Here is a 21,605-nt window from a genome sequence, read left to right on the forward strand (position 1 = left end):
GTGATACCCAAGTCCGGCTCCACACCGTGGTACCCATTGGCAACAGCCTCAAGCTGCGCGACCGAAGTCAGCGCCGCTTGCAGCTGTGAGCGAAGGGATGCCAACTCAGCCCTCATCCGAACACAGCAATCACAGTCCCTGTCCATTCTAATCGATGTTGAACAACAGTTACTGAAACACGAGTCCGTACCTAGATAACGCAAGGGAAACACGCAAAGAATGTATTAACTAACCTGTACAAATGCCTAACGACTGCGCTACAATCTGCCTGAATTTACGATTACAGTAACTAAAACTCGAAATTACACCTCCTATACGAAACTCACACGCAATTTAAGTAAGAATCTACGAAGTAAACACTAAAGGGCGATGCTACAACTCTCAAGTACTATAATACGCCCGAAATTTACGAATTAAACAATGCAAGTATCCAAAAACACGCGAAGAAATTAAGAATTAAACCATGTAACAAATGAGTAAGCTAGGGGTATACGACTTGCTGCTGGCAGCTGCTTATCCAACGGCGGCAGGGAGCACACTGGCTGTGACCAACCGACACTGGCCGTTCAAAACAAAAACAGAAGACAGACGACTACGCGAATTTACACTATTGAGGTACTAAAGCGCGATGCTACAACTCACAAATACTATAATACGCCCGAAATTTATGAATTAAACAATGCAAGTACCCAAAAACACGCGAAGAAATTAAGAATTAAACTATGTAACAAATAAGTAAGCTAGGGGTATACGACTTACTGCTGGCAGCTGCTTATCCAAAGCAAACGAAATCTGCAACAAATGTTCGGTTCAAATTTCTCACCGAATCCGCTAAAGAGCTCGCGAGCGTGCCTAAAATTTACTCTTGGCACAAGAACTTTATTGAGGCAGGTTGATCACTGCGACATGATAAATCACCAGGTCGCCCACGTCTTAATGTTTATGTCGGACACGTTGGGGAGAACTTTTCCCACAGTCCACAAAAATCAAAGAGACGTTCGTGTCGCGAGGCTTGCGTCCCACAGAAGACTCTTTGGCGACTACTGCGTAGACGTTTACGCCTGAAACCATACAGATTCACAATGTCACAGCATATTTGTGATGCAGATAGGGTCGCTCGCGAGGAATTCTCTGCGGAAATGTTTATCGGATAGAGGAAGACGGGATATTCCTGAGCACAATAATCTTCGACGATGAGTCAACATTTCGTATCAGTAGCATAGTGAACACCTCCACAACTGCAGAATACGGAGCAGCGAAAATCTACGTACAACACGTTCGTGACAGCCTCAAAGTTAATGTGTTTTGAGCCCTTAGCAAACTCAAGGTGTACAGCTCTTCCTTATTCAGGGAAAAACTGTCAATGGTATTGTGTATCTGGATATACTTGAAAATTTATTAGTTCCACAGAGCGATTAAGCTGACAGAGGTCGGATGGTTTACTGGCACGGAAGTTCGAGGTTTCCTCGATAATCGCCTCACAGGTCGGAGGATTGGCCATGAAGGGTCAATTCCCGCTCCCTAGACTTGAAACCACTGGATTTATTTCTGTGGGGTTTCATCAAAGACCGTGTGTATGTTCCATACTTGCCAAACACTTTAGCCAACCTGAAAAATCGAATCTAGGTAGCCACTGCACATATTATGCCCTGATTTGCTGCAACGATTGTGGGAGGAAATTGATTACCAGTGGGATCACATCGAACCAAAGTGACCTTTGACACATTTAAGTGAAACTTGAGGTTGTCTTGCCGATTCTGTGAGTTATCTCAATAAATTTCCGTATCATTCCAAAGCTGTGATGTCCTTTTTGACTCACACTTTATACGGCAGAAAAAAATTATTACTTATCGTCTCTCATTGCTTCTTCCAAGCCCATATTAACTTGAAACTACTTTCACTACTATGGCGTTCCATTTATCACGATTGTTATTTTTTTCGCCATGACTCATATTTTAATCACCTTTAACTTGATAAATTACCATTCGTCTCTCTGATGTGCTCTTTTTATATCGTCATTTTCTGTCTGAGACATCAGCCTGTATATATAAACTGTAGCTGTTGGCATTTGTTTGGTGTCGATTCCGACCACAACAGTATTACGCTGAAATGTTCATAGTAACTCACTCTTTGCTCCATCTTTCTATTCATTTTCTGCTACATTCGTCTGACCAGATATCTTCGCCTTATTTCCACTGTAGTTAAAGCACTCATATTCTGTCATTTCACAGTCTGCCTTCCGGAAGGCTACGATTTAGTTACGTTCCTAATATTTTCCTCTTGGTCAGCTATCCCTTGGTGGTCCAGTCCTTGAGATTCGAACGAGGAATAGCTGGAATACTTTGTTAGATATCGTTTTTTTTTCAATTAAAGCTAACATTCCTTAACAACTGTGCAAGCGGTCGCTTTCTCTGCCATAAATATGTGTCCAAGTATGCTAAATGTTATTATCTTTACATAAAGATAAGTATTATCTTCTCAACAATCTTCAAATCGTGAGCTACATCCTTAATTTTTATATATTAAATTAGTGAATTTGCTCAGGGCACTTTTGTTGCCTTTGTCTGTGGTCACTTTCAGAACTGAAATTAATCATCAAATTAACTAATTAAGTACGATTGCATTCTGAATTGCTGTTGTATCCATGTATCACCACAATAAAATAGAGTGTATCGCTGGAGGAATATAATTTAAGTTTACAAAAATAATGACAAGTTTTTATTCATCCATCTGTAACTACAATTGAGCTGATAAATCTTGCAAAAAAATGACAAACATAAATCAGGAAAGGAATGGAGCTCGTTTGGCAAAGCATTCATTTGGGTGTAAATTCTCCTGAATTAATCCCTTTTACAGCGTAATCAGACTTCGTTTACAAGAATCCACTATGAGGCCAAATTCTATTCAAATGGACTCAACTACGACCAGGTACACTACAAACTATGATTTGCAGAGAACAGAGAGCCGTGAATATCACTTAAAAATCCTACGCCGGTGCAGCAATACTTTATCCTTTCACCTTGATTCAGGCGGCAGCAGAAAACGGCACGCTACGGGCGAGGGGCAGAGCGCAGCAGCAGCTGATCCGACGCGTCCACAAACGCTTGCAAACTACGCAGACTGGCGTTCTGATAACTAGAATGCGGCACATTTCCCTATCAGAGCCCTGAAAGCCTGGCAGATTTCTGCTCTGGCCAACAAATCTGAGTCACAGGCAAGACGGCGCATTCTGGAATTATCAAACGTCATACAACCGACTGAGGACGAGTGAGTTCACCCTCGTGACACACGATATGTCGAGATCATAAAGAGCCACTGTCGGTACAGTTGTAAACTGCCGCTGGCTCTTAGACCACCACAAGTTGCATACCACAAGTCTCATTCACTAGGGAAAGGCCTGAAGTTCTCCAGCATGGGAGGATCAGAAAGCGAAGAAAGCAAAGAATCACAAATACTTTCCGCCTAGCCTCGGGCAGGAGCCATATTAGGAGAAAAAACCCGTCTCCACGTTGTACAAACCAATCGAATTATCTTCCACTCATTGAATCTCCCCCCTTGACTGGTCTGGTAGCCAATCCAGACACATCACTGGGGTTCCCAGGCAGAAGGAGCAAGCCTCTGCTTTGCGTATCCTGAGGGGAGGCCAATCAGCGACTCAAAATCTATCTTGCCTGAAAAATGAAGATTTTAGACTAGGGAGACGTCGTTCTCGTGGTAAGCATGTCCATTTTTTTGGCAAAAGACGTCTACATAGACGGGACCACAATCTATCATTTACGAAGAGCTCTTATCTTTCCAGGCTGACTATTTCCAATTTCTGAAAGAAGGCTGTTAAGCTTCCCAGACAGTCGTACATGTGATATATATTTTTTTCCCCACTCGCTAAAAGAACCAGGCGAATTCCTGGCTTCAGGGGAGTTGCAGTCCTGCCTTCACTAAACACGTGCATCACCTGATCGTATCATCCCAGTTTCTAACATGAGAATACTTATAGTTTTGTGAATGTCCCGTCGTTTGCATGAAAGCTCAGCTTAAAGCAGTCTCTCTTAAATGGCTTCCTCCACCCACTTTCTGCCATCTGGCCGCCTTCATGATGGCCTGTTAGCTGGCCCAGGTAAAAAGTTTTGTGAGCCGGCGGTCTCCTGCTCTGACACGAAGTGGGAAGAACGGAGCGGCCCGGCCTGAGGTCCATCTGCAGGTACAATACACAGGTCACCGCTTCCCCGAATCACTCGCGCAGCCATGTCGCTGGACATTACTTCTATAGCCCACAATCCATCTTTCTTCCTGGCCTCCAACGGCTCCACTAAGGTCCCTTGGGTACAAGTTCTCTACAGGCTACACACGCAGTTATAAGAACATTCTGCTCACAATATCCTCATGTAAAAGAGTCATAAGTCACACATACCAAATGCAGTATTGGAGAACACGAAGATCATGACCTAAAATATGAATATTAATCTGACAGAGTAGTTAAAATGAGAAAGTGGCTTCCCATCTTTCAACTGTACCATCTCATTCTGTCCACTAAACAGGATGCTACACGTGTGTAGTATTCTAGGACCGCCTGCAGTGTTCTGAGACTGGTGATAACATATCAAAATGATAGGTCATCCCAGCTGTAAGTAAAGATTGTTATTACAAAGAAACGCTGCCATCGGCAGCTAATTGTGTAAAACCTGTTTTTTATTCCACCCAGTGGCTTAGAAGGTGGTTATTTCATGTCAGCTGAATGACGTCTACGATGTAAGGTGGTGTCGTGACCTCTGTGGGGTGTGTGGCATGTGTACACAATTTCTGGTACCACTATGTTCTTGCTGCTTGGGTGCATTATTAAATTTTTGCTAAATGGAACTGTCACTGGACAATGACGCATGAACACGAGTGGTTTGAAGAACAAATCACGGGCTTTCAGTATTTGCAATTCTCTCGAATGCACTAAATCTGTACCTGATTGAGTAGTTTTGTATCGACGTGGTAAGATGCGTAGTATGCAGCATTAGGATGTGGGAATGGAGGAGGTGGGGTGGGGGGTGGGACGTGGTAGAAGAGGGACTGTGGTACAAAGCCACTGTTTGAATGTCATTGCAATTTGAGGGTGATTCTGTATGGAAAGCACAAAGTATACTTAAATACTATTTGCTAGGTAGTCATAATTCACTGATCATACAGTGAAGATTTAGGAATATATATCAAAATACTCATAGTTCGAATGTGTGGGTGGTGTCTTGATTTATGGCAAGTTTGTGCGACATTCCATGGGACCACAAGAAATGCATACCGATATGTATTCCTGGACAACTTGCGAGGTGCCGGGGCTAGCAGTGTATTTAACACTAAATTCTAGAATCTACATATGTAAATGATGCTCTAAGGCCCCCCTATTCTAACTCCGACTTTTGCTGTTGCACAAGGATTAAAAAATATACACGAACTGACTGTAATCAACCCTGCAAGTGGAGTAGAAAAGAGTTTGGCAACTGCAATAATTTAATTTGATAAATTAGTTAAATAAAGGAAGGTTTCATTAACGTAGTGAGAAATGATGGGTTGCTCTACCGATTAACAGAATGAAAGTTCTGTCCAAAATAACAATATGATTTATTAAGACTAAACACAAAACAATAATCAAAAACACATGAAACATTTATAATACATCAAATTGGCTCAAATTGGATACTCAAACAAACGCTGTGAAGGTGAAGTTGTCCCTAAACTAGATTGTGAGGTTTATGACGAAGTGGTATGTGGAGCCAATTCCTTGCCACTCAAATCTTAAGAGAGACACACAGCTAACCCAACATTAATTGCTGCTACTCAAGACAGAACAAAGTTAGAAAAAGACGAACAGGCACACTCTGCTGAGCTCTGATTATCACCTAGGAAAATCCCTATATGCCGGTGCTGTGGACATACATTACCAAACTGTCTTCTTAACTGCCAGAACACGATCTGGCGTACCGGAGGCGATGGCTGGTTGCTTTGACGTCCTCGACCGAAAGGCGAGAGCCGACTACCTAGAGCACCCGTACAGGCCGAACACACAACATTCCCGCCCCCACGACAGTGGCCGTGGTTAAACGTTCCAATCAGCAACTCGAAAACCGGCGGAAAATTCCACTCCATTGCCGGAGCACTACCATTCCACCAATGGAGATTCTTGGCGCCAATTTCTGCGCTGATTTTGCTACGTCACGGAGCTATGCCCTGAGCAAGCCAATAACAGTTACTATTTTGCAGAAAGCGCGGGAATTTTCCCGCCACAACTGCCTGGGTACACAAGTCATTCCCACGCCTCGCTGGTAGCCCGCCAGAAAGTGTTTTCGCTAAGATTCTGCGAAGTAACGGAACCTCTAGCCCAGCCGCTACTTCAGACCCCTCCGGGCGTGTCTTTTGACAATGTCGGCGTCTGCAAAGCATTCACTCGACTTCCTCACACCTGTTGGCTTAACCCTATCCAGATCAGCAGTGCCCGCCTGTCACCGGACCACCTGGGTGACGAGAGATGCTGCGTGGGAAGTCCGCGTGTGAAGGAATAGCGACTTTTCACTGCATGCAATTAGAGAAGGAAATCGTAAGATAGAAATATGAGAGGGGGCTCATGCCACCTCTCAAACTAACATAAGCCATCCAATTGCCCAGTGGAAGATGGAACTTGTCAATGACATAATAGCACATGGATAAAGAGACAAGCAAATGGCTGCTAGACTTCAAAGGACTTCGCTAATCAAGTTCCCCTTACTGTACTCCAAGTAAACATTTCTGCTAAGGGTACTGTTCGTCATGTGAAATACCCCACAATGCACTCTTTGAAGTGCTGGAAGTGTTGCAGGAACATATTTCTGGAAAGAGTCACAGAACATACGGAAATTCATAATGAAAGTCCAATTTGATCAGAATATTTAATTGACGTTGAGGAATATGATAAACAACAGTACAATGATTCTCACTAACTGACTAATACAACCTTACTGATCTCTCGCTATTAATTCGGATTTGCGGGCCTTGCGGAAGTGAGAAAACGTTGAAAGCATTCTGAATGGTGAGGGGGCACGCGGATCGCCAGAGGCAGTAGAGTCGACCACTCCTTGGAGCCAGTTCACTGGAGGACTGTTGAGGGAGAGCCGACGCCCGACAGCCCACTGGCCATAGGCCATCACTTTTTGTTTATGTCCTAGGATGTCTGGCCTTGTGCACAAACACAGACAACATCTGTCATGAAGCAATCTCCTGGCAAAAGCATTTCACAACCGAGGAGTGATGTGGAAGGCTTTCTTTTAAGTGGAAGGCGCCATTGAGCTCAGAATGTAGAAATCTGGCTTTTTCTCCACAAAGCACTGAAAGCTGCAGATAAACATTTCAAACACCTACTGGGGACCCCCTGTCCTGGAACATCGTAAACATAAGACACTCCTGAACATTTTGAATCAGCAAGAAGTAAATGCTTATGCAGTGTCAAAACAGCTAGCATTGACTACGTAAAGAAACTGTAAGTTAGAAAGAGACACAGGACGGCAAAGACAAAGAGCGCCTCACTTGTCAGAGGAGAGATGGAAAGAGAGTAAAGTGGCTATTTTTGTGGAGGGTTGTAGAATGAAACTTATTGGTTAACAAGCTAGAGGAAAGAGTCCGATGTTTTGTAAGGAGTAGTTTTATGGGTCAGTGTTCAGAAGAGCCAGAAGCGAGCCAGTCAGAAATCAGTAAGAGACGCAAAATGTGGCAGTGCGAGGTTTCCTTTCAAATAGCATTCGATTAGAGATCTCTCCAGTTCACGACAATCGTTGGGAGCCTCCAATGCCAGACCTCTATGTTGAGAGCCACTGTCAGCGTGCAATGCCACCTGAACTGATGTACTGGGGACTGATCTGTACTTTTTCTGTAAACTGAAGGTGGGGAGGCAGAGAAAGGAAAGAAAGTAATGATATCAGCTCTGTCGGGACTTGATGTAGAATCTGCTGCGATGAGTGGAAGAGTATGCCACTCTGGGACTTAAACCAAGGATCTCCTGCTTACAAGGCAGTAGCGTTAACCACTGCGCCAACCAGACACAGTGTTTACAGCAATTGCATGGGCTATCTTGACATGCTCCCTGGTTGACTCAGACTCACCGCCTGTCCACAGTCCACATCCATGCTTGCCAATTTTAGATTCCTGCTGGAAGTTGACTGTAAGCGTGCATCCGCATTGAAAGTGATAGACACAGTGTTCATTGAAGCAAATCAACTATATGCATTGAAAGTGATAGTGTTTGTTGAAGCAAATCAATTATATGACTGCGTGGTGCTCGTTCTTTCGGCGTGAATCTGGAACTAGAGTGTATGGTGGACATGGATGGCGACTGTAGACAGATGGCCCTATGTGGAAATGTGAGTCGACGAGGGAGCATGCTGGGATAGACCCCTCATTTGTGATAATCACTGTGTCCAGTTGGCACAGTAGCTAACGCCGCTGCCTCGTAAGAGGAAGATCACAGGTTCGAGCCCCAGTCCGATTGACATTTTCACATTGGTCTTGATTCCACGTAAAGTCCTAATGCCGGTGATACCATTACTTCCCATCCACCTTCAATTTACATAATATATATCACAGCTACGAATTTCATGAGGTGTCCGATCTTTCGGATATGTGTGAAAGAACAGACACCACGCATTCAACTGGGTGACTGTACTTGCTTGCTGGTGAGGGTTCCGCCAATGATGGACTCTGCAGCCACTTCGAATGGCTCTGAGCACTATGGGACATAACATCTGAGGTCATCTGTCCCCTAGAAGTTAGACCTACTTGTTGTTGTTGTGGTCTTCAGTCCTGAGACTGGTTTGATGCAGCTCTCCAAGCTACTCTATCCTGTGCAAGCTTTTCATCTCCCAGTACCTACTGCAACCTACATCCTTCTGAATCTGCTTAGTGTATTCATCTCTTGGTCTCCCTCTACGATTTTTACCCTCCACGCTGCCCTCCAATACTAAATTGGTGATCCCTTGATGCCTCAGAACATGTCCTACCAACCGATCCCTTCTTCTGGTCAAGTTGTGCCTCAAACTTCTCTTCTGCCCAATCCTATTCAATACCTCCTCATTAGTTACGTGATCTACCCACCTTATCTTCAGCATTCTTCTGTAGCACCACATTTCGAAAGCTTCTATTCTCTTCTTGTCCAAACTATTTATCGTCCATGTTTCACTTCCATACATGGCTACACTCTATACGAATACTTTCAGAAATGACTTCCTGACACTTAAATCAATACTGGATGTTAACAAATTTCTCTTCTTCAGAAACGCTTTCCTTGCCATTGCCAGCCTACATTTTATATCCTCTGTACTTCGACCATCATCAGTTATTTTGCTCCCCAAATAGCAAAACTCCTTTACTACTTTAAGTGCCTCATTTCCTAATCTAATTCCCTCAGCATCACCCGACTTAATTAGACTACATTCCATTATCCTTGTTTTGCTTTTGTTGATGTTCATCTAATATCCTCCTTTCAAGACACTGTCCATTCCATTCAACTGCTCTTGCAAGTCCTTTGCTGTATCTGACAGAATTACAATGTCATCGGCGAACCTCTAAGTTTTTATTTCTTCTCCATGAATTTTAATACCTACTCCGAATTTTTCTTTTGTTTCTTTTACTGCTTGCTCAATATACAGATTGAACAACATCGGGGAGAGGCTACAACCCTGTCTTACTCCCTTCCCAACCACTGCTTCCCTTTCATGTCCGTTGACTCTTATAACTGCCATCTGGTTTCTGTACAAATTGTAAATAGCCTTTCGCTCCCTGTATTTTAACCCTGCCACCTTTAGAATTTGAAAGAGAGTATTCCAGTCAAAATTGTCAAAAGCTTTCTCCAAGTCTACAAATGCTAGAAACGTAGGTTTGCCTTTCCTTAATCTTTCTTCTAAGATAAGTCGTAAGGTCAGTATTGCCTCACGTGTTCCAGTGTTTCTACGGAATCCAAACTGATCTTCCCCGAGGTTGGTTTCTACTAGTTTTTCCAGTCGTCTGTAAAGAATTCGTGTTAGTATTTTGCAGCCGTGCCTTATTAAACTGATAGTTCGGTAATTTTCGCAACTGTTAACACCTGCCTTCTTTGGGATTGGAATTATTATATTCTTCTTGAAGTCTGAGGGTATTTCGCCTGTTTCATACATCTTGCTTGCCAGATGGTAGAGCTTTGTCAGGACTGGCTCTCCCACGGCCGTCAGTAGTTCCAATGGAATATTGTCTACTCCGGGGGCCTTGTTTCGACTCAGGTCTTTCAGTGCTCTGTCAAACTCTTCACGCAGTATCATATCTCCCATTTCATCTTCATCTACATCCTCTTCCATTTCCATAATATTGTCCTTAAGTACATCGCCCTTGTATAGACCCTCTATATACTCCTTCCACCTTTCTGCTTTCCCTTCTTTGCTTAGAACTGGGTTTCCATCTGAGCTCTTGATATTCATACAAGACGTTCTCTTATCTCCAAAGGTCTCTTTAATTTTCCCGTAGGCGGTATCTATCTTACCCCTAGTGAGATAGGCCTCTACATCCTTACATTTGTCCTCTAACCATCCCTGCTTAGCCGTTTTGCACTTCCTGTCGATCTCATTTTTGAGACGTTTGTATTCCTTTTTGCCTGTTTCACTTACTGCATTTTTATATTTTCTCCTTTCATCAATTAAATTCAATATTTCTTCTGTTACCCAAGGATTTCTACTAGCCCTCGTCTTTTTACCTACTTGGTCCTCTGCTGCCTTCACTACTTCATCCCTCAAAGCTACCCATTCTTCTCCTACTGTATTTGTTTCCCCCATTCCTGTCAATTGCTCTCTTATGATCTCCCTGAATCTCTGTACAACCTCTGGTTCTTTTAGTTTATCCAGGTCCCATCTCCTTAAATTACCACCTTTTTGCAGTTTCTTCAGTTTTAATCTACAGGTCATAACCAATAGATTGTGGTCAGAGTCCACATCTGCCCCTGGAAATGTCTTACAATTTAAAACCTGGGTCTTAAATCTCTGTCTTACCATTATATAATCTATCTGATACCTTTTAGTATCTCCAGGGTTCTTCCATGTATACAACCTTTTTTCATGATTCTTAAACCAAGTGTTAGTTATGATTATGTTGTGCTCTGTGCAAAATTCTACCAGGCGGCTTCCTCTTTCATTTCTTAGCCCCAATCCATATTCACCTACTATGTTTCCTTCTCTCCCTTTTCCTACTGACGAATTCGTCACCCATGACTATTAAATTTTCGTCTCCCTGCACAATCTGAATAATTTCTTTTATTTCATCATACATTTCTTCAATTTCTTCGTCATCTGCAGAGCTAGTTGGCATATAAACTCGTACTACTGTAGTAGGTGTGGGCTTCGTATCTATCTTGGCCACAATAATGCGTTCACTATGCTGTTTGTAGTAGCTTACCCGCATTCCTATTTTCCTATTCATTATTAAACCTACTCCTGCATTACCCCTATTTGATTTTGTGTTTATAACCCTGTAGTCACCTGACCAGAAGTCTTGTTCCTCCTGCCACCGAACTTCACTAATTCCCACTATATCTAACTTCAACCTATCCATTTCCCTTTTTAAATTTTCTAACCTACCTGCCCGATTAAGGGATCTGACATTCCACGCTCCGATCCGTAGAACGCCAGTTTTCTTTCTCCTGATAACGACATCCTCTTGAGTAGTCCCCGCCCGGAGATCCGAATGGGGGACTATTTTACCTCCGGAATATTTTACCCAAGAGGACGCCATCATCATGTAATCATACAGTAAAGCTGCATGCCTTCGGGAAAAATTACGGCTGTAGTTTCCCCTTGCTTTCAGCCGTTCGCAGTACCAGCACAGCAAGGCCGTTTTGGTTATTGTTACAAGGCCAGATCAGTCAATCATCCAGACTGTTGCCCTTGCAACTACTGAAAAGGGTGCTGCCCCTCTTCAGGAACCACACGTTTGTCTGGCCTCTCAACAGATAACCCTCCGCTGTGGTTGCACCTACGGTACGGCTATCTGTATCGCTGAGTCACGCAAGCCACCCCACCAACGGCAAGGTCCATGGACTTAAACCTAAATAACCTAAGGACATCACACACATCCATGCCCGATGCGGGATTCGAACCTGCTACCGCAGCGGTCGCGCGGTTCCAGACTGAAGTGCCTAGAACCGCTGTCATATGATGGTGAGAGCGAGCCGCAAGCAAGAGACGATGTTCGGGATATTAACATCACTTTATAGTAATCCAATTACTTCAGGTTTCACTCTTCAAGATTTTATCACCAGTGGACAGTTTTCTTACCTTACGAAACATCTGTGTCATAAGTCACAAGGTCTTATTATATTAATGTTGCGAGAGGTTGCCCTTTGTTTATGACTTTCTTGGACTAATATTACCGTTGTCATAGGTTACCATTTATTTATCAATCATTTGACTGGAATAAAGCAAAGTAAGTATAATTTGTGTCTCGTTTAATAAATATAAATTCCCCCTGACATTTTATTTTGGAGGGTAACTACGCATTCCTTTGCGACGACTACCACAATTCCGGTTCACTAACCAAGAGCGTCGACTTACAGATTTTAGAACATCCCCGAGCAGAAGCAGTACCATCAACATTGGTCGAGATTCATGTAAATACCTACAAACAGGTGACTTCCAGGTTTTAGCACCTGTGCGCACTGCAAACAGAGGTTACCAGGTGTCGTTGCCTATCGACCAGCTGTTAGATCTGCATAAAAGAAGGTGTCCCCTACTCCATTTCTTCACAGTGTTTTCTTGACTATGTAAAGAAGCTCATCGTGATCGCAGTGCGGAAGAGTGGCCATCCCACACAACGCCGGTGGGTTTCGTGCGTCCCGGTTGTAAGGCCCGGCAGGCTGCGAATGTGCCTGCCGTGTAGTGTTCAGTTCGCCCCTCCCTTCCCCGCGCCACTGCGGGCTGCTGAGGCCGTGGTTTACGGCCGCGGCCGCGTGCCGCCGTGTTCGCTTGTCCCGGAGTGCGCGGTTCGCTGCTGCCGCCGCTATTAGCATAATGAGCCGGGTTGGCTGCGCACGCGCGCTGCCCGTCCCTGCGCAGCGAATGCGCGGGCCACGTCCCAGTGGAGAGGGCCCACAACGAAGCTGCGATCCCAGCCGAAAGAACTGCTCCGCAAAAATGGTTGGTAGTCAGTAAGAACAACGGACACGTGCCACTGCAAGCTAGAATTACACTACTGGCCATTAAAATTGCTACACCACGAAGATGACGTGCTACAGACGCGAAATTTAACCGACAGGAAGAAGATGCTGTGATATGCATTCACACAAGGTTGGCGCCGGTGGCGACACCTACAACGTGCTGACATGAGGAAAGTTTCCGACCGATTTCTCATACACAAACAGCAGTTGACCGGCGTTGCCTGGTGAAACGTCGTTCTGATGCCTCGTATAGGAGGAGAAATGCGTACCATCACGTTTCCGACTTTGATCAAGGTCGGAATGTAGCCTGTCGCGATTGCGATTTATCGTATCGCGACATTGCTGCTCGCGTTAGTCGAGATCCAATGACTTTTGCAGAATATGGAATCGGTGGGTTCATGAGGGTAATACGGAACGCCGTGCTGGACCCTAACGGCCTCGTATCACTAGCAGTCGAGATGGCAGGCATCTTATCCGCATGGCTGTAACGAATCGTGCAGCCACGTCTCGATCCCTGAGTCAACAGATGGGGACGTTTGCAAGACAACAACCATCTGCACGGACAATTCGACGACGTTTGTAGCAGCATGGACTATCAGCTCGGAGACCGCGGCTGCTGTTACCCTTGACGCTGCATCACAGACAGGAGCGCCTGCGATGGTGTACTGAACGACGAACCTGGGTGCACGAATGGCAAAACGTCATTTTTTCGGATGAATCCAGGTTCTGTTTACAGCATCGTGATGGACGCATTCGTGTTTGGTGACATCGCGGTGAACGCACCTTGGAAGCGTCTATTCGTCATCACCATATTGGCGTATCACCCGGCGTGATGGTATGGGGTGCCACTGGTTACACGTCTCGGTCACCTCTTGTTCGCATTGACGGCACTTTGAACAGTGGACGTTACATTTCAGATGTGTTACGACCCGTGACTCTACCCTTCATTCGATCCCTGCGAAACCTTACATTTCACCAGGATAATGCACGACCGCATGTTGCAGGTCCTGTACGGGCCTTTCTGGATACAGAAAATGTTCGACTACTGCCTTGGGCAGCACATTCTCCAGATATCTCACCAACTGAAAACGTCTGGTCAGTGGTGGCCGAGCAACTGGCTCGTCACAATACGCCAGTCACTACTCTTGATGAAATGTGGTATCGTGTTGAAGCTGTATGGGCAGCTGTACCTGTACACGCCATCCATGCTCTGTTTGACTCAATGACCAGGCGTATCAAGGCCGTTATTACGGCCAGAGGTGGTTGTCCAGGGTACTGATTTCTCAGGATGTATGCACCCAAATTGCGTGAAAATGTAATCACATGTCCGTTCTAGTATAATATATTTGTCCAATGAATACCCAGTTATCATCTCCATTTCGTGTTGGTGTAGCTATTTTAATAGCCAGTAGCGTATTAGTGTGGCACTAGAAGAAAGAGTACCGACGAAGGCCGGCAGGAGTGGCCTTAGATTGGTGAATCGTCCGGCTTGCTTTTATCAAATTTCTTTTGCTATGGTTTTGCTGCACTTTCTGACTTTTTGGCTAATTCGATTGTTCTCTGGAAATTTTCTGGTCAGAAGGTTTCTTGCGCAGCAGGTGGCTATTTGGGCTCGTGCGCTTTGGCGTTGTTTAGGCTTGGAGTTTAGGGTCGTGGGTTGCATGGCGGCTCCCTGCGAGGCGCCGCGGACTGTGACGACAGGCGCCGGGCCAGTCGGCTGTAGTCTGTCCAAGGTGTCTGTTACTTGCGTAGTAGCGTGGCCCGGCCTGTCATTGGTAAAAGCACGTTGAAACTTCCCCTTTGTATGTAAAAAATGACAGTGCTGGAAAAACTCTTACGGTAATTGATTTCCAAACAGCTGAGCAAAACTCAACGTACTCAGTTTTCTCTTTACTTATTCCGATCATCACAAAACTGTCACACAATATTTTAGCGCAACGCAGTCTGACTTTCAATAATCCCTACAAAAGAATGGCCCTGACTAACAATGACTTATACCTTTCATGAACCAGTTACCTCACAAAGATCTTCGTTACTCGAACTACTGCAATACAGCGAGCGCCAATACTGCCAGCTAAATAAAAGATTCTAACTACTGAAGGCACTAACTACTGATAGGCATAGTTAGTAAATGAAAGATTTTCATAGAGAACAAACAATTTATTTACCTTAATAGCATTCAAAAGTCATAATATAATTTTGTGACACCCAATTAAACAAATTTCGTTTTTCTGACGGACACACGTCCAGATCGTCCGCTCATAGTAACCTCACAAAACTGTGGCATCTCTCTCCCCACATCCACCACTGCTGGCGGCTCACCTCCAACTGCCCAACTCTACACACTGTTCACATCCAACTACCCAGCACTACACTAGCGAATATTCCGTCAATGAGTCCAACCAGCCACAAACTGCACACAGCGCTGTCAGCGATTTTCATACTGAGCACTACGTGGCGTTACCAACACAAAAACCCAAACAGCCTACTTACAACGTGTGTATCGAAGGGTTCTCTTAGCAACCTGATAGGATCAGGAGACTGTGTGACAATCTGAAATTCTGTGGAGTAGGCCCTTGTGAAGCCTGCAATTAATTGCTGACATTGTGGCAGACTATTGTGGGAGTTCTGTCAGTTATTCTGATTCTGGTACCCTGTCACCATCGTGACAGTTTACCTGTTCTAGAGAGCTAAGCTGGTTGCCGGTGGTTTTCTTCTACCGAGTACTCCAGAAATCGGCGAGAATTTTTATACTACTTACTGTTCCCGCGCGGTGGTTATTTCTTAAATCCGAGTTATGTTCATTCTTATGTCATCGTTTGAACAGTGCAGTGACCTCAGGTTGGTCGAATTTTGTATACATTCAAATTAACAGTTACTGCGAGTGACAAGTGTATAAGTGCTATCTACTTTGTTTTAATTATGTTAGTTGTTTGTGGTAACAAATCTATGTTGCAAGTATTTCTACCCAAACGTTTTTCTTTCTTAACGCGCTTGATGACTGACGTTTTATCGATAACCCAGGAAGCAGCCCTTTGACAGTCGGATTTGTACCTATGTTTTATTATTTGAGCTAGTCTCGTAAGTTAAGTAGTCTGGATTTTAATTTGCCGTGTTGTAAGCTAGTCAATGTTTTAGTTTGTCGTGTTGTAAGCTATTCAGTGTTAATTATTACTTTGTGTTAATTACAGAAAATCGCTGTTTCATTCTAATCTGTCACTGTTATTTTCTTGGAACTACCACTGTTTCTAATGCGTTACATCTGCTCCGATAGGTAGATCCTGCTTGAAAAGACTGTGCGCCAGAGATTTACGTTGTATTTCTGTATTCAAGCTTAAATTTTAAAGTATTCACTAATTGAAGTTATGTATTTATTTACGCTTTCTTTTAAAATCTGTTCATTGCAGTGAACTTTGGTATAACGCCCTTTACAAGTTTTAATATTTATGTGGGAATTACAACTTCATTTTTCTGGAATTGCAATACGTCAAAATTTGCAGAAGCTCGTGTGGGTTTTCTAACTCCGGCTTCAACTTTTATAATTGTTACCTAAGGTTTGTGAAACTGTTGTCAGTTTTGAAACTTTATTTTTCTTACAGTCAGTGTGTAAAAGTTGTAATTTCAGCTTGATTTCATGTATGTTCCCATCAAACTATTAAGCTCTTATTTTTGTGGGACGGTGTCATTAGAAACTGTAATGTGAATTAAGGGTATGTGACGTTTATTTGTGAGCGAAAACTAAGCTGTGAGCTTATATATTAAAATCCATTCTTCGTCTAATGAATTATTTTTTGGTAAAATCTGTAAAGTAATTTCGGCCCATCACCTTGCCACTTACTTTCCGCTGTTACCAGTATAACTGAATCATGTAATATAGCTTCTTGGCAAAATAGTTAGTAAATGCAATGTAATACTCCATACACATGTAGTGTGCGACCAAAATGTCTTGACAAAATCTTGGCTGTGTCGGTAGGTCACACAAACGTAATCTTAGCAAGACAGCGACCATGGTAAACATCGACTCCTATTAGGTCCTCAAGAATTACCAATTCAGTGATAATAATGGATGCTGATCGACCAGTAAGCGATCAACGAGGAGTACGAATTCATTATTGTAAATATTCAACAGCGTAGATGCTTGTAAAGAGCAACGCCCAATCAGGCGATGGGGAAGTTAAATACTTAGGAAGGGTCACAATAAAAGTGGCGTATGACTTCGTAAACAATGATAAGGAGACGTGGGCTACAGAGCGGTGCAGCAACTGTCGTCGTAGGAAATCTGGAGCAGAAATGATTAGTGAACAAGTTAACATAGTAAACGGAAGATTTACTTAACTTGTATTTCCCCATGGGTACCCAGACTCATTCCAAATACTGGGTGATTATAATTAAAGTTAAACTTCCAAACCGCTGTAGAAATAACCGTACTACTCAGTGTGCATGGGTGAACAGGTGTGATACTGTTAGTTACATAAGCCCATCCACTACGGCAAGGTCATATAACATCGGATGGGAAAAATCGATTTTTAACTGTCTTGAGGCCAAAGGCCGCAGAAAAAGCATGGCACATCGGTTTTTAATCACCTGAGGCCACAAACCGCATAAAAAGCATCAATCGAAACTAAATCGGACTATTAATTTCCGTGTGGCTGGCGCAAAACATGTTCAATACGCTCTCCACCGTTTTCTGCAACAAGTTGAAATCGAGAAACAGCATGTTCCATAACTGATTGAAGCGTTTCCGGGGTCACGCTCAGAATGTGTTGCGCAATGTGTGCCTTCAATGCAGCTAAGTTTGCAATCGGAATACTGAACACAATATCTTTCAGATAGCCCCACAGCCAGAAGTCACACGGATTAAGATCAGGTGATCGGGACGGCCAGGCTGTACAGAAATGGCAGCTGATAATTCTAGCATTTCCGGAATGGCGCTTCAGCAGCTGCTTAACTGGATTTGAAACGTGCGGAGGTGCGCCATCTTGCATAAAAATGATCCCATCCAAGCATCCGCGCTGTTGGAGGGTTGGAATGACGTGGTTGCGCAAAAGACACTCACAGCGCTTACCAGTGACAGTACAGGTAACAGGACCGGAAGCACCTGTCTCTTCGAAAAAACATGGCCCTATGATAAATGATGTCGTAAACCCTCACCACACAGTGACCTTTTCAGCATAAGATGGTACTGGTTTATTTGCGTGTGGATTTTCCGTTGCCCATATTCGACAATTCTGTGTATTGACATATCCTGTCAGATGGAAAAGGGCCTCGTCTGTCCACAAAACCCTCCACGGGAAATCATTGCCCACTTCGATACAAGCAAGAAATTCTAAAGCAAAGGTCTCTCTTGCTGGCAGGTCAACAGGAAACAACTCGTGCACATCGGTAATTTTGAATGGATAGCAAAGAAGGATGTTCCGTAGGATTTTGCGCACTGTGTTCACGGGCATGTCCAATGTTTGGGCAAATCTCCGTGCACTACACGTGTGTACACCACCACTCGTTGTATCCTGCACTGCTGTGGGCATTGGTTTCACTGACGTCGAATCAATTATTTTGCTCCCTCTACAATGATGGACACAAAAAGAACCCGTCTTTTCGAATTTCCGAGTCATTTTCTCCAGACCAACGGCATTCATCGGACCAACTCCTTTTTTCAAACCCTTCAGTGTCTGGAACTTCTGCAGGGCGACGTGTGCACAGTCATCATTCTTGTAATACAGCTTTACAAGCAGAGCGCGATCCAGCATTGACACAGTCTTGGCGAACGTCGCAGGCGTGAAAGAAGGAAAAGCCATGTTCCCGCCATGTTTATACCAACTTCAATGGGTCGTGCGCGTGACAGGTGCTTTCATTTACGTATTCTGACACATAGAGCGCCGTCTATTGATCGATTTTCACACTATTTTGTTTTCTTCTCCGATAATATTCCGTTGCCATTTGATGTCATTCTGACCAGTGGTGTTATTTCTACAGCGTTTTTAAAGTTTAACTTTAATTATAATCACCCTGTAATACAGCAAGAAGCAGACTCCAACTATCAGCGTCGCAAGGAAGAGGCACCCTGTAGTACAGCACGAACAATGATGTCGGGTCCACGACTAGGTGGAGTTTGCATAGCATCACGTAGCGAAGGGGCTCCAAGGCCGAGTGGGTCGAGAGATAGCGCTGACCGTCTTATACTGTAGCAGCAGAGGTCGACCATAGCACAGAGATGCTAGAGGGGTGGCGCAGTAGACACGCATTGTTGGATCCGCCATACCCCGGATTTCCATTCAGATACCAACCATGATAGACTGTCTGGTGGTATCTATAAGTGATACCCCAATACGTATAGGCAGGGTGGTGGTGTTCCCTAAGGACAAAAAAGTTACGTAGATTTTAGTTTTTGAAAGACAATACTGAAGCGTCGTGGCCTGTCGCCTCTCAGGATGTTCTTCATAAACTGCCTTATCACTGGACAACTAGGATCAGCGCTTGCCAGTCCGACAATTAGGCGCGTGGAAAGTGTTCTGTGCACCTAACTATGACAGCAGGTGAGATACGTGGAGCTGGAGATGGTGCTAACAATGGTCGACCAGTGATGGGATGTAGTTAAGCTGGGTGACAACGTCTACCTGAACATCCGCTGTACAGTTCGCGACGCCTACACCCAGTAGCATCAGCGCTCCACTCCCTCCCCGTCCTCTTCCTTCAAGGAACACTGAACGGAAAGAACCTCCGCTCGAACTATATTGCTTTCACTGCCACTGTCATTCCCCGAGCTACAGGTCGTCCTCACTCATCTTGGAACGCTCTCTCTCAAACTTTAATAGTAACAAGTTCCGTGATGTGTATACAAAACAATCCCACGACGAAATGCAGTGCTATTCTTTGTGTCTTTTCAAACTTCTCCATTTATCCCACCTGTTAAGAGTGCCGCACTGATAAGACGTGTCCCACATTCGAAAGCACCAGAAATTTTATAAACCACTTCTTTCTTTGTTCAATAACGTTTGTGCTGTCGTCCGAAGAGTGAAGTCCCAGATTAGAGTTGGTACCTCACGACTGCACCAGAAGCTAAAGACAGCCACTGCCAGACACAGTGAAGAACGAGAGACGTCGACGAAGACCCGCCCTCAAGAGGTCCCAAGGCCGCCGCTGCTGGATGTCTACCTACGTCAGAGTGCAGCGCCGCTCGCCCCACTCCGTGATAGCAGAGCAGTATCATCATAGCTCAGATCCGGCAGGGCTAGTATTATTATTCATAACTCCGTACCGAAGTTTGTAGTTAAATGTACATTGGTATGCGACTGTCATTCAAAACTATTCAAAGTTATAAACAGTAATTTTTGTACTGTGCGATATTAATAAATATATATAGCCATGCAAGTGGACATAGACTGCAGACATTCGATATTAAATACTTTATACTAAACTTAACTAACATCTATGTGCTGCAGTACCCGCTCGACCTCCTCCTGAAGTAGATCTAGTCTTGCTACTAGACACAACAAAATTTCTCTACGGTTCGTCGAAGGTAGCTCTGTTTGACATTTACTTTTCTTGAGGTGAATTTTTATATGGTCGCTCCACGTTACGTACATCCGGATACCTACTTTTAGTTGTTTTACGGTTGTCACGGCATAAAGATCTTGATCACCAATTGGATGATGGTCTCTCTGAATAATGGTCTCTCCGCTTATATATGTACAATGCGTTGTATTTTATGGTGTCTCTCTCGATTCATACACAAAGCGTTAAATTTCTGTCTTTCTGCACTGCGCTACAATTTTTTGTCGTTGTGACTCCATTATATACAACAGCTTTATTCTTGAAAAAGCTCAAGGTGCTTCAAAAGTTACTCACTGTGGCATTCACGAGGAGTGTTCAGTAAGTAATTTTTTTTCAGTTCCGTCAATTTCTGTGAAAAAAATGGAGAATTTGTTGTAAGACACCGTAGAATATTCCGCTTCAGTTCCTTAATTCATGAAGTTCCTATAGGTGGCGTGCTAGACGTAGTACTCAAAATTGCGTCTGTAACAGATGTGCGTTCCAAGCAGAGAGCTGTCACTGAGTTTCCTTAGACGAAAAACCAGAGCATCACAGATATTCATATATGCTTTCAGAATGTCTTCAGAAACATGGCTGTGAACAAAAGCACGGTGAGTCGTTGGGTGAGGCGCCTGTCATCACTCCAAAAAGGCTGCGTAAACCGTCCGATATCCTGTGCGCCGGCCAATCGTACACCGCTGCGCCTCTTTCAATGTTGGAACATGTGGACACCTCATTCGAGGTGACCTCGCTGCACAACTGGACGTCTCCGTTGGCAGCACTGACATACTTGTCAACCAGTTGGGGTACACAGAGATGTGTCCTCGCTGGGTTCCTCGCTTCCTGACAGAGGACTACAAGGGTTGAAACTTTAATAGTGGCAACTGTGTATTTACAACTC

This window comes from Schistocerca americana, chromosome 1, assembly GCF_021461395.2.
Source record: "Schistocerca americana isolate TAMUIC-IGC-003095 chromosome 1, iqSchAmer2.1, whole genome shotgun sequence".
Classification (NCBI taxonomy): domain Eukaryota; kingdom Metazoa; phylum Arthropoda; class Insecta; order Orthoptera; family Acrididae; genus Schistocerca; species Schistocerca americana.